A 12,703-nucleotide genomic window follows, 5' to 3' on the forward strand; every position below is an offset into this window, starting at 1 on the left:
CTCCTTTGATGCAGTAATTCTACTCGGGGAAATTTCCATAACAAAATAATACTCATGCACAGAGAGAAGTTTACAGCAGGATCATTTATTACAGAAACTAATGATTTTTAAAGCCATAAAAAACAAACAAAGCCAAACTATCAACAGTAGGAAATCGGTTAAAAAAATTATGGTAGAATAACATAATGGGATATTATACAACTTTTAAAACGATAAACATAAAAAATGAATATATGATCAGTATCAAGACAGGAGTAATGCAAATTCTTTATAGAACAAGGGGGGAGTATTTAAAGAAAAAAAAAAAGAAAATATGAAGCAACTTGATAAAGTGTGTGCCAAGTAATATTAAGCAAAAAATTAAAAACTGCTTAACAGTGTCATATAAAAAGAAGTTTTCATATCTATGAAATAGGGATAACAGCTGCCTTAAGTGGTTTTTAGAGCCTAAATGAAATATTCCAGGACCATACCTGATATTTAGATACTAAATATCTCAGTAAAAAGTTTCCATTTCCTTTCTTTGAAGGAACGCAGACTCACACCCAGATACATCCTGACCAGAGTCCAGTTCTGCCCAGTAGGCTTCCTTTCCCTGGCCATGCAGGGTAGGAAAAAGAATTGGGCAAATGTTTAAGCACCAGGTTAAAATGAAGGGAAGTATCTACTAAAAAAGAATAAATGTACAAAAGAAACAATAGACAAATTTGATTTCATAAAAATTTTAAAAGTTTGTGTATCAAAGGACATCATCAAGACAGTGAAAAGACAACATACATAATGGGAGAAAATATATGGGTTTAATCCCCAGACTATATAAAGAACTTTTACAATGCAACAACAAAAAGACAAACAAACCAATTAAAAAATGGGCAAAGGACTTGAATAGATATTTCTCCAAAGAAGATATATAAATGGCCAATAAACCCATAAAAAGATGCTCAAAATCATCAGCCATTAGGGAAATGCAAAGTAAATCCACAATGCGATACTATTTCATACCCACAAGGATGACTATTATTTTTAAAATGTAAAATAAGTCTTGGTTAAGATGCAGAGAAACGAATTCTAGTGCATTGTTGGTGGGAATGTAAATTGTGCAGCCACAGTGGAAAGCAATATGGCGAACCCTCAAAAGTTAAATACAGAATTCCCACTTGACCCAGAAATCCCACTTCTAGGTATATACCCAAAGGAAGTAAAAATAGGGTAACAAACAGATATTTGTACACCAATGTTTATATAAGTTTTACTTATGATAGCTTAAAGCAGGAAACAACCCAATTATCCATCAACAAATGAATGGATAAACAAAATGTGGTGCATACACACTATGGAATATTATTCAGCCGTAAGAAAAAATGAATTATGAGACATGATGCAGCGTGGAAGAACCTCAAAATCATGCTCAGTGAAATAAAGAAGACACACAAGAACAACAATTGTATGCTATCTTGTAAGAGATAACTAGGTAGTAAACTTGCAGAAATAGAAAGCAGATTAGAGGTTACCAGGGGAAAGAGAATGGAAGGAACAGGGAAAGGTGGAGTGTTTGTTCAAAAACAAACAAACAAACAAAAACCCTGATGACTGATCTCTATCTTTAGGTCAGTGGTTAACTTTTTTATTTTATTGAAGTAGATCTTTCAAACATGAATATACATAAACAATAACTGTATAGTGAAAGTTGTGAACTTACAAAACAACCATGCATATATCATATAGGGAGCCCCTAAATTCCACCACTAACACCTTGCATTGTTATGAAACACTTGTTACAAATTATGAAAGAATATTAGGTTGGTGCAAAAGGAATTGTGGTTTCAGAATGTGAATTTTAAATCATTATAACCAGGCTCAAGCAAATATTTATTAATCAAAATAGGAACCATTATAATCAGCACATTTTGCCAATGAGAAAAAAGTTTGCTTATTCCTGTAGTACAAAAATCTGTGCTTTGGGATTCGATGAGTTCGTGGAAAGCATTTTTTTGCATCCTGCTGATTGTGGAAGTGTTTCCCTGCCAAAAGTTGCCGAGATGCTTGAAGAAGTAGTAGTTGGTTGGCGAGAGGTCAGGTGAATATGGTGGGTGAGGCAAAACTTCATAGCCCAATTGGTTCAACTTTTGAAGTACTGGCTGTACGACAAGTGGTCGGCCATTGTCATGAAGGATTGGACCCTTTCTGTTGACCAACGCCGGTTGCAGGCGTTGCAGTTTTCAGTGCATTGCACTGATTTGCTGAGCATACTTCTCAGATATAATGGTTTCCCAGGGATTCAGAAAGGTATAGTGGATCAGACCGCAGTAGACCACCAAACAGTGACCATGACCTTTTCTTTGTGCAAGTTTGGCTGGGGGAAGTGCATGGGAGCTTCTTCTTGGGCCAACCACTGAGCTGGTCATCGCCAGTTATCATACAAAATCCACTTTTTGAACAACTATAATAAAAAAATAAATTTTTAAAAATCCACTTTTTGTCACACCTCACATTCCGATCAGGAAATGGTTTGTTGTTGTTGCGTAGAATAAGAGAAGATGACACTTCAAAACAACGATTTTTTGGATTTTCGGTCAGCTCATGGGCACCCACTTATTGAGCCTTTCCACCTTTCCCTTCAAATGCTGCATGACCATAGAATAGTTAATGCTCAGTTCTTCAGAAATTTCTCATGTAGTTTAAGAGGATCAGCTCTCAATCAGTTGTTGTCAACTTTCGATGGCCAGCCACTACATTCCTCATTGTCAAGACTCTCGTCTCCTTTGCTAAACTTCTTGAACCACCACTGCAGTGTACACTCGTTAGCAGTTCCTGGGCCAAATGCGTAGTTGATGTTGCAAGTTGTCTTCACTGCTTTATGACCATTTTGAACTCAAATAAGAAAATTGCTTGAATTTGCTTTTTTTTAAAAATTTATTTATTTATTTCTCATCCCTTCCCCCCCACCCCAGTTGTCTGTTCTCTGAGTCAACATGTTCTTATTTGTCCGCTTCTTTGCCCACTTCTTTGCTACGTGTTCTTCTTTGTCCGCTTCTGTTGTTGTCAGCAGCATGGGAATATGTGTTTCTTTTTGTTGCATCATGTTGTTGTGTCAACTCTCTGTGTGTGCAGTGCCATTCCTAGGCAGGCTGAACTTTCTTTCGTGCTGGGTGGCTCTCCTTACAGGGCACACTCCTTGTGTGTGGGGCTCCCCTACACAGGGGACACCCCTGCGTGGCAGGGCACTGCTTGCGCACATCAGCACTGCGCATGGGCCAGCTCCACACGGGTCAAGGAGGCCCCGGGGTTTGAACCGCGGACCTCCCATGTGGTAGACGGATGCCCTAACCAGTGGGCTAAGTCCTCTTCCATTGAATTTGCTTTTTGTCTAACATCATTTCCATAGTCTAAAATAAATATAAAATAAACAGTAATAAAACAGCAAAAAAACATAGTGAGAAATGCACATTAAAATGATGAATAACATAACCACATTTAAGAATGTATTCCAATATCAAACAGCAAATTTCAAAAATGTAAAACTGCTATTACTTTTGCACCAATCTATACTACTACTAACTCTAGTCCATATCTTGCATTTGGTGTATTTCCCCCTAACCCACCCTATTTTAAAAAATATATATTTATTACAGAAGCTGTGAATTTACGAAACAATCATGAACATGTGTAGAATTCCCATACAACACCCCTTCACCAACATACCACACTGTGGTGGAACATTTGTTACAGATTATGAAATAATATCATTAAACTATTACCCCCAACCATGGTCTAGGTAACTATTTTTTAAAAGAATATGTATGTGTGTGTGTGTGTGTATGTGTGTGTGTGTGTGTGTGTATATATATCCTTATGTATTTTAAGAATATATATATTATATATAAGAACATATATTACATAAATATATATATTTCAAAGTGGCAAAAATATTTCTAGAAGCAAATATAAAACATAAATTTCCAAGTGTCTTTGGAAAAATGCTCTATATATGAGAAATTATTTGGTAATTTCCCCTTAGTACATTGTATGTTATGAATTTCTAATTTACATCTGCTTTTAAAAATTAAAGAAGACATGAAATAAATGCCTTTTACATGCTTATTACCATGCTATGTGATGTAGAGGAGACAAAGGGAAAATAAAGGAATATATTCAAGGTTCTCCCTTAGGTTGGAACGTCCAGTAATATAAGTTCACAATGGTGAGATTTGGTTCAGTAGTGGTAGGTATCAAATGTCATCAGAGATTTTAATTGGTTACAAGCATAGCTTTGTCATTTCCCAAAGGATTTTAGGCTGAATTAATATTCTTTAATGGCCAGCTCATACCTGAGCATAATATTCAAATCTGGGCACGGCCCATTAAGAAAGAGTTATTCTGAAGAGCTAATATTACTTCCACAAAGATGAAAAACTGAGACTTCGAGAAATTAAATAACATATCCAGGGCTGGGCAGTTAGAAAGAGGGAGAGTCAAGACCTGAACCTGATCAGCTTGCCCACAGCCCACCTGCTCAACTCCTTCCCTGGTTTGTCCCACAGTGTACATCTTCCATTGGAGGTACAAAAGATAGTTTTGTGTGATACATGAACAAAGACATTAAATAACATTGAATCCCACAATGAAAAAAAGTTATGTCCTTTTCAGTTCTCTTGTCCCTATGGATTCTATCAAAGAAGAATTATCTTTTTTTTTATGGTACTTTGTCTTTACACCTAACACTTGCTATTCTCATTTTTTTTAAGATTTATTTTTTTATTTATTTCTCTCCCCTCCCCCAGTTGTCTGCTCTTTGTGTCCATTCACTGTATGTTCTTGGGTGACCGCTTCTATCCTTGTCAGAGGCACCGTGTATCTGTGTTTCTTTCTGTTGTGTCATCTTGCTGCGTCAGTTCTCCGTGTGTGCGGCGCCATTCCTGGGCAGGCTGCACTTTCTTTTGCGCTGGGCGGCTCTCCTTACGGGGCGCACTCCTTGTGCGTGGGGCTTCCCTAAGCGGGGACACCCCTGCGTGGCAGGGCACTCCTTGTGCGCATCAGCACTGCGCATGGGCCAGCTCCACACGGGTCAAGGAGGCCCGGGGTTTGAACCGCGGACCTCCCATGTGGTAGGCAGACTCCTTATCCATTGGGCCAAGTCCGCTTCCTGATATTCTCATTTTAACTAAGAATGTCTTTCTCAGACTCTTTGTTGGGCAACAGTTTTAAGTAGAGTTTAATATAATCACTTTCTCTTCCTTAAAAATATGTATGCTCTTACTTTCTAATTATGGCAATTAATTTAAGTTTTCCACATATGAGGTGATGTTGTTTCCTTTTAAAATAAATTTATTCAAGTGAGAAAATTGGGTGATTTGAAAGCAAGGTTTTAAGGAACTAATAGGAGCAGTAATATTTAGATATGGTGAAGTCATGGAAATGGTACACAAATGCCTGAAGTCTGGGAAATACTGACCCAAACTCTACTATGAACAATGAATGGAAGGTATGGTGAGGCAAGTTTCCGTTTGAAATGAATGAGAACTTTCTGATAATCAGAGCTATCTAGGAAGAAGCTGAAGTACTGCTTTGGGGGAATGCTAAGGCACGACCTTCACACAGGGGTGAAAGCAGAGGTTAGGTGCCTGCTTGCCAGGAATGATTCAGGGCGAAGGGGGCAGAGAGGGTGTCAAACACCAGATAGGCTAGAACTTTTAAAAATTCCCTATAACTGGGAGAATCTGCATTCTTGATAGTCGACCTTCCTAGGGATCTGACTACTAGAGCGCTTGAGACAGTTGTGGAGTCATTTACATTAACCTCTTTGAGGACAAATACCAAAAGAGAGTTCAAGCAAGTTTTGAGGTCTATCAGTGCCCCTGTGTATAATTTACAAACACTAGCAGATTCCTCCCCCAGCCCTGAAGAAGAAACTTTGGAGATTTGAAAAATGTTACAGTGTTTGTTTACAATTTGATCATGTACTCTCTAATTACACAATCTTTATTTGTAACTATTCCTGAGGGCCAAAATGCGGGTGCTGCTCCTCCTTCTGCAAGTCAGCCTTCCCCTCCCCCAGGAGGCGCTTTGTGGCATCTATTTCTTCCCAGGGCAGCTGCCTGTGCAGTTCATCTTAACCTGTTTTAACCAGTATAAAAATGCATGTGTGATGGAAAAGGTACATGGAGTGCCTGGCAGTAAAGAAGTTACTGTGGTGTAAGAAATGTGCTTTGCACCTGTATTGGTGCCTGCCAATCTAGACCATTTAGCCTGAAAATTCACGAATCATGATCTGATTGTCTTATGGTTCAAGAATATTTGGTGCATAAGATATTTTAGAGGTCACTGGCATCATCTCCTCTTAAGGCAGAAATCCCCTTAGGAGCTTGCTTGGTGGGTAAACTAGAGGCAGAAGAGCATTTAGACTGGAGGAAGTCAATGCAAAGGTCCTGTGGGAGAAATAACAGTCCACTGGAAGGACTGCATCTTGGGGAAACTCATTTGACGGCTGACAGTTCTTTGGGTTAGAAAGTTCTTCCCTGAGGCATCCCTGATGTCTCTCTTTCCCTCACATCCTTTGTCGCATCTCTCTCTAAACTTTCAAAATACAGCCAAAATCAATATCTCCCCACTTCCACTACCCTGATCCAAGCTAGTTTCTCTTTTAGAAAATAACCTTTTTAAACTGTTCTCTCTGTGCCCATCCTTGCCTTTCTTCTGTCTATTCTTCCTAAAGCAACTGGAGTGATCCATTCAAAACTTGACTTGCTTTATGTTATTTCTCTGCTCAAAACTCTGTCTGCAATGGTTTCCTACGACACACAGAAAAATCCAGTAAATTTCATGGTCCATAAAGGCCAGCATCATCTGAGCCCTGCCTAGTCTCTGATAATTCATTGCCTACAGCCTTTCTTGGCTCCAGTCACTCTAGTTTCTTTGCTGGGTCTTGAATTCACCAGTCACATCCTGCCTTGGAGTTTTTGCATTTATTGCTCTTCTCACTCCCTGCTTTTGCTCTTTATCCCTTATCCTTCTTTATCTTTACCCTTTGCCTATCCCCAAATAGCATAGCCACTTTGTCCTCCTACCCTGTCACCATTTACTAACTTTTTTGGGGTGTTATAAACTTTACTAATGGTTTGGGAGCAATAAAGTTGGGAGGGGGACGAGGTCACAGAGAGGAAAGAGGAAAGAACAACACATAAAAAACTTTAAAATGAATATTAAATTCTCCTAAGTTAATAAACAAAACAAAACAAAACACACACACACACACACACACACAATTCTTAGGAAATCCAGCTACCATGAATTTCTTTTGGGTTGTCCCTTCTTCTGGGTTCCCAGTCTCCTGCCTCATTACTGTGGGGCTCTCCAACTTTCTCACCTACATTCAATGCCCTCTTTTTACCTTAACCCCTCTCAGGATACTCTAAGAAACTAAAAATTCTTACTTGAGCATGCCCTGGAGCCTACTTTTTGTTTTAATTATTCTATTTTATTGAAGTCAAAGATGTATTTAGAAAAACACACAACTTGAACAACATTGCAGAAGCCCCCTTCATGCCCCTTTCCATTCTGTAAAAATCCCCATAGAATAACCATTATCCCAACTTATAAAGCCATAGTTGATTTCTATTTACATTAGTGGAACTATTAGGTAAAGTTCTCTTTTCTGTATAGCTTCTTTCATTTAGCAATGTCTATGAGATTCAGCCATGTTTTTAGTACAGCAGTAGTCTGTGCCTTTTCATTGCTGTATAATATTCCATTGTATGACCGTATCACAATTTATTTATCCATTTACCACTGATGAATATTTGAGTTGCTTCCAGTTTTGAGAAGTTGTGAAAAATGCTTCTGTGAATATTCTTATGTGGTTTCTTGGGGTTCTCATGCCTGCATTTTTGTTAGTTAATATGTTGGAGTGAACTTGCTGGGTCTAAATACATGCATATGTGTAGCTTTAGAAGATGGTGCCAAAGAATTTTCCAAAGTGGTTGCATCAATTTGTATACCCACCAGCAATGAATAAAAGTTCTTGTTTTTCTATGTTCTCATCAACTTTTGGTACAATGTTTTTATTTTGCTTTTTTAAAAAAATTATTTTTAACTCTGGAAGGTATGAAGTGGTATTTTGTTGCAGTTTTGTTTTCCGTGATGACCAGCAAGGTTGAGTAAGTTGTAATATGTTTTTTTGGCTATTGGACATTCTCTTTAGTGAAATGCCTGTCTTTACATGCTCCTCCCCTCTTTCAACAGTTGGGTGTTAAGGAGCAGATGTGGCTCAAGCAGTTGAGCACCCACCTCCTACATAGGAGTTCCGGGGTTCAGTTCCCAGTGCCTCCTAAAGAAGACAAACAATGAGCAGACATCAAGCAAAAACAATGAGTAGACATGGAGCAAAACAATGAGCAAACAAAAAGTAAGACAATGAGGAAAAACAAAAAATGAGCAGGGAGTGGATGTGGCTCAAGTAGCTGAGTGCCTGCCTCCACAGGGGAGGTGCTGGGTTTGGTTCCCAGTGACAACTAAAGGAAAAAAAAAACCAGACAACAAGCAGACAATGAGCACAAACAAGAAGAAAACAGATGAGGGAGACATCTTGGGGGTGGGAGGAGAACCTATTAAAAAATTGGGTAGTCTGTCTTTTTCCTATCAATACATAATTGTTCTTTTTTTATATTCTAGGTATAGGTTCTTTTAAAATTTTAGATATTGAAGGTATCTTCTCCCATTCTGTGGCTTGCCTTTTCACTCTTTTAATCGTAACATAATTTAATCAAATTTAAGAAATAGTTCTTTTATTGTTGGTGATATTTGGTCCTGCTTAAATCTTTGCCTATACCAAAGTCATAAAGATATTCTCTAATGTTATCTTCTAGAAGCCTTATTATTATTATTATTTTAACATTAAGCTCTACAATTGACCTGGAATTGGTTTTTGTATGGGTCAAGTGTCATTTTTGTTCCAATGACTATCCAATTAACTCAGCCTTTCCCTACTTTTTTGTGGGTCACCTTTGTCATAAATAAAATAACAATGCATATGTTGGTCTGTTACTAGACTCTCCATTCTGTTTCACTGGTATATCCATGTGGCAAAAATATTACAATGTCTTATTTATTGTGGCTTTATAATAAGTCTTGAAATCTGGTAGAGTAAGTTCTCTTTATAATTCTTTAAGGTCATCTTGGGTCCTTCGGACCTTTGTATTTCCATATACAATTTTAGTATTAGCATGTCAGTTACATACACACATATAACACTAAAATTTTTATCGGCATTACATTGAATCTACAGATCAGTTTTGAGGAAATTTGACATCTTTATAATATTTAGATTTCAATCCACAAACATGGCAAATCCTTCCATTTGTTTAGGTCTTCTTTAATTTTTGTCACTAATGATTTATAGTTCTGTGTGGAAGTCTTCTATTATTCAGGGTTCTCCAGAGAAACAGAACCAACAGAAGTTTTATTGTAAGAATTAGTCCACACGACTGTGGTGATTGGAAAGTTTGAATTCCTTACGGCAGGCTGCAAGTTGGAAACTATCACGACGTTGAAGTTGAATTCTCCATGTGAAGTTGGCTGACTGAAGTAGAGACATAAATTCTTCTTTCTGACTTCTGAAATCTTAGTCTGACTTTTAAGATCTCCAGCTGATTGGATGAGCAGGCTCCCGGTCACTAAGAGCAATCTCCTTTGTTGATTGTAGATGAAAACAGCTGTAAATGCAATCAAATGACTATGGACACAAATCTGTCTATGAAATACCTTCACAGTATCAATCAGGTCAGTGTTTGCCGGACCAAACAATTGGACACTACAATCAAGCCAAATTATGCACATCTTTTGCTAGATTTATTACTAGGAATTTGGCCTTTTTGATGTAATTGTATTTGGTAACCTTTCAAAATTGCATTTTTAATTGATTGTTGCTTAATTTTTCTTTTTCTCTTCATCACTTTATCACCGAAAATATCATATATTTGTGTGTTATTGCCAATCTCTCTTACAAGAAAGTAAACTCTATGAGAACATGAATTTTGTCTGTTTTGATCACTTTTTAATCATCCGTGCTCAAAAGAGTTCCTAGCACATAACAGACACTCTATAAATATTCGTTGGACTGAACTGACTTAGGTTGAGCTGATATCAACTCTGTTTCTCACTTATCTCATAGGTAGCTTAGCAGGTCCGAACTCTTACTTCCCTTTTCTTAAATTAAACTGTAAGCTTGACTCAGCTAGCCCCAAGACATACTTCAGATAACAGTTGCCTGACAATAAATAGATCTTAAAGTCAGTAAAACTATAACTATCCGACCTTTTCTTCCTTGTGTAAACAATACAAACATCTGCTTCTTTGATTGTAATCAAAGAAGCATACTGTAGAAGTCATGCACAACCTTGCACGCCTTGAAAAGCACTTTTAAATGTATGTACCTTTAATCTTGAGCAAAATGCTGCATTATTTTAGAGTTATCTTTATGCCACAATAAAAGACCCACCAACTTCTCAGTAGGAACAGACAATGAAGCTCAGAGCTCTTGTCCCTTCTCCAGCTGCCAAGGATGAGGAATGCATGTAAGCCCCCTAATAAATGCTCATCTACTTGCCATGCTGGACTTACCTGAGTCATTCTTTTGTCTGACGTATTCCTTTCAGTTCAGCGTGAAGCTGTCATTTTGTATACCTCCTCACTATATTCAGAATAATTGGCTGAGTCAGCAGGATTTGTCAGACCAAAGTGTGAGCTGGGGTGGGGAATCCACAGGGGAAATCCTGGGGTGGCCTTCGACCTCAGTGTGGGGAGGGGTTGCTTGATTGCTTGATTTTTGCAAACCTCCATGTGTATGTGGGGACAACCCCAAAACACTGGAAGGAATAAAACATATATTTCAAGAACAAAAGATTATGAAATTTAACAAAGATAGTAAGCGTGCTGCCACAGCAGTTTGCTGGCCATTGTTATGGGTAGTACAGTTAGCTACAGCAGACTGTCTGAGAAAGACAGAAATCTGCAGGTTGAAGGAGGAATTATAACTAGAAAGAGCTATGTTGACTTCCACCTCCACTTTAGCGACAGGTCTCTCAGAACAGCTAGATAAAAAGGAGGAAGACATGGAGACACTGGCCTGTTCCCTCTAAAAATGTTCTTTCAAACATGCAAGGGTTCAGGCTAAGTTAGCTAGAAAGTGTTGGCATCCAAAAACATGGAAACCTTGGGAAGATGAGGATATCGATATTGATTTAGAAGTTAATGAAGAAGAGACCCAAAATCTAGGTCCAGTCTCTTATACAGAGGAAAGCTAATTCCCCAGTACAACATCCAGCCCAAGCAGGAATGGTAGATGGTGGACCTATTAATGAAACAATGACCATTAGAGAATATTCTGTCAGAGAATTAATTGAATTAGGAAAAACTTTCCAGCAACAACCTAGGAAATCCCTTACAATCTGGATGGTATATTTTATGGGACAGTAGGGCTAACCACAGGAGAGACAGATAAACTGAGAAATATCACTACCAATCCCATCTTAAGGCAAAATTGTATAATTTGCTTAGTACCCCAGGAACACAGTCCCTATGGACTGGCTGATTCTCACACGCTGCGATATTTGGATGAACCAGGAGAACTCCTGAGCCCACCCACTTGTGTAGAGAACTAGAGAGGAAGACCAGGCCATTCTATGGGAATTAGGAATGAAAGACACTTATTATGATTGGCCTTTTACAGGGCCTGACTGTACCATATTTACAGGAGAAATTAGGAAGAAAATTATAAACTCTGGACCTATGGAGTGGTATGGTACTCTGGTAACCCCTATAAGCCCATTAGTGGCCCAAGAAATATATGAATAGTAAGTGAAGCCATGGCTGATTTATTTAGACAGAAACAAAGATCAAGTAAGAAAGATAATGAAGAAAAGCAGACTTGGTCCAGTGGTTAGGGCGTCCGCCTACCACATGGGAGGCCCGTGGTTCAAACCCCGGGCCTCCTTGACCCATGTGGAGCTGGCCCATGAGCAGTGCTGATGTGTGCAAGGAATGCCGTGCCGCGTAGGGGTGTCCCCCACATAGGGGAGCCCCACATGCAAGGAGCACATCCCATAAGGAGAGCCGCCCAGCGCGAAAGAAAGTGCAGCCTGCCCAGGAATGGCACCGCACACACAGAGAGCTGACACAACAAGATGACGCAACGAAAAGAAAAGCAGATTCCCGGTGCTGCTAATAAGCATAGAAGTGGTCAAAGAAGAACACACAGCAAATGGACACAGAGAGCAGACAATTGGGGGTGGGGAGAAGGGGAGAGAAATAAAACAAAAAATAAATCTTTAAAAAAAAAAGCTAATGAAGAAACGAAAGATAAAAGACATGAAAGGAGAATAGTTTTCTCTTACCCGTGGCTAAGGGTCACATTAAAGTAACTCACAAGCAGATGTGAGCTGATCTTTTGGAAGTAGGCATGGCTTGGGAGTACACAGATAAGAAACCAAATATTGTGCTAGTTGATTTATGGAAAACCTTAAAACCTGAAGAGTAATTTACCAAACTAGCTACCCCTGAAGATGAGGTGACCATGGTCAGCTCCACCAGAAATCAATCCCATACGGTGGCCCTCCCCAGAACCCCTTCTCTGACAGGAAGGCCAAGATTGCCTACAGGTGTGAGCCTGCAAGGTGACTGGAGGCCACAGGTGGAGCTCACTATTAATTGG

This window comes from Dasypus novemcinctus, chromosome 4 (assembly GCF_030445035.2).
Source record: "Dasypus novemcinctus isolate mDasNov1 chromosome 4, mDasNov1.1.hap2, whole genome shotgun sequence".
NCBI classification, from domain to species: domain Eukaryota; kingdom Metazoa; phylum Chordata; class Mammalia; order Cingulata; family Dasypodidae; genus Dasypus; species Dasypus novemcinctus.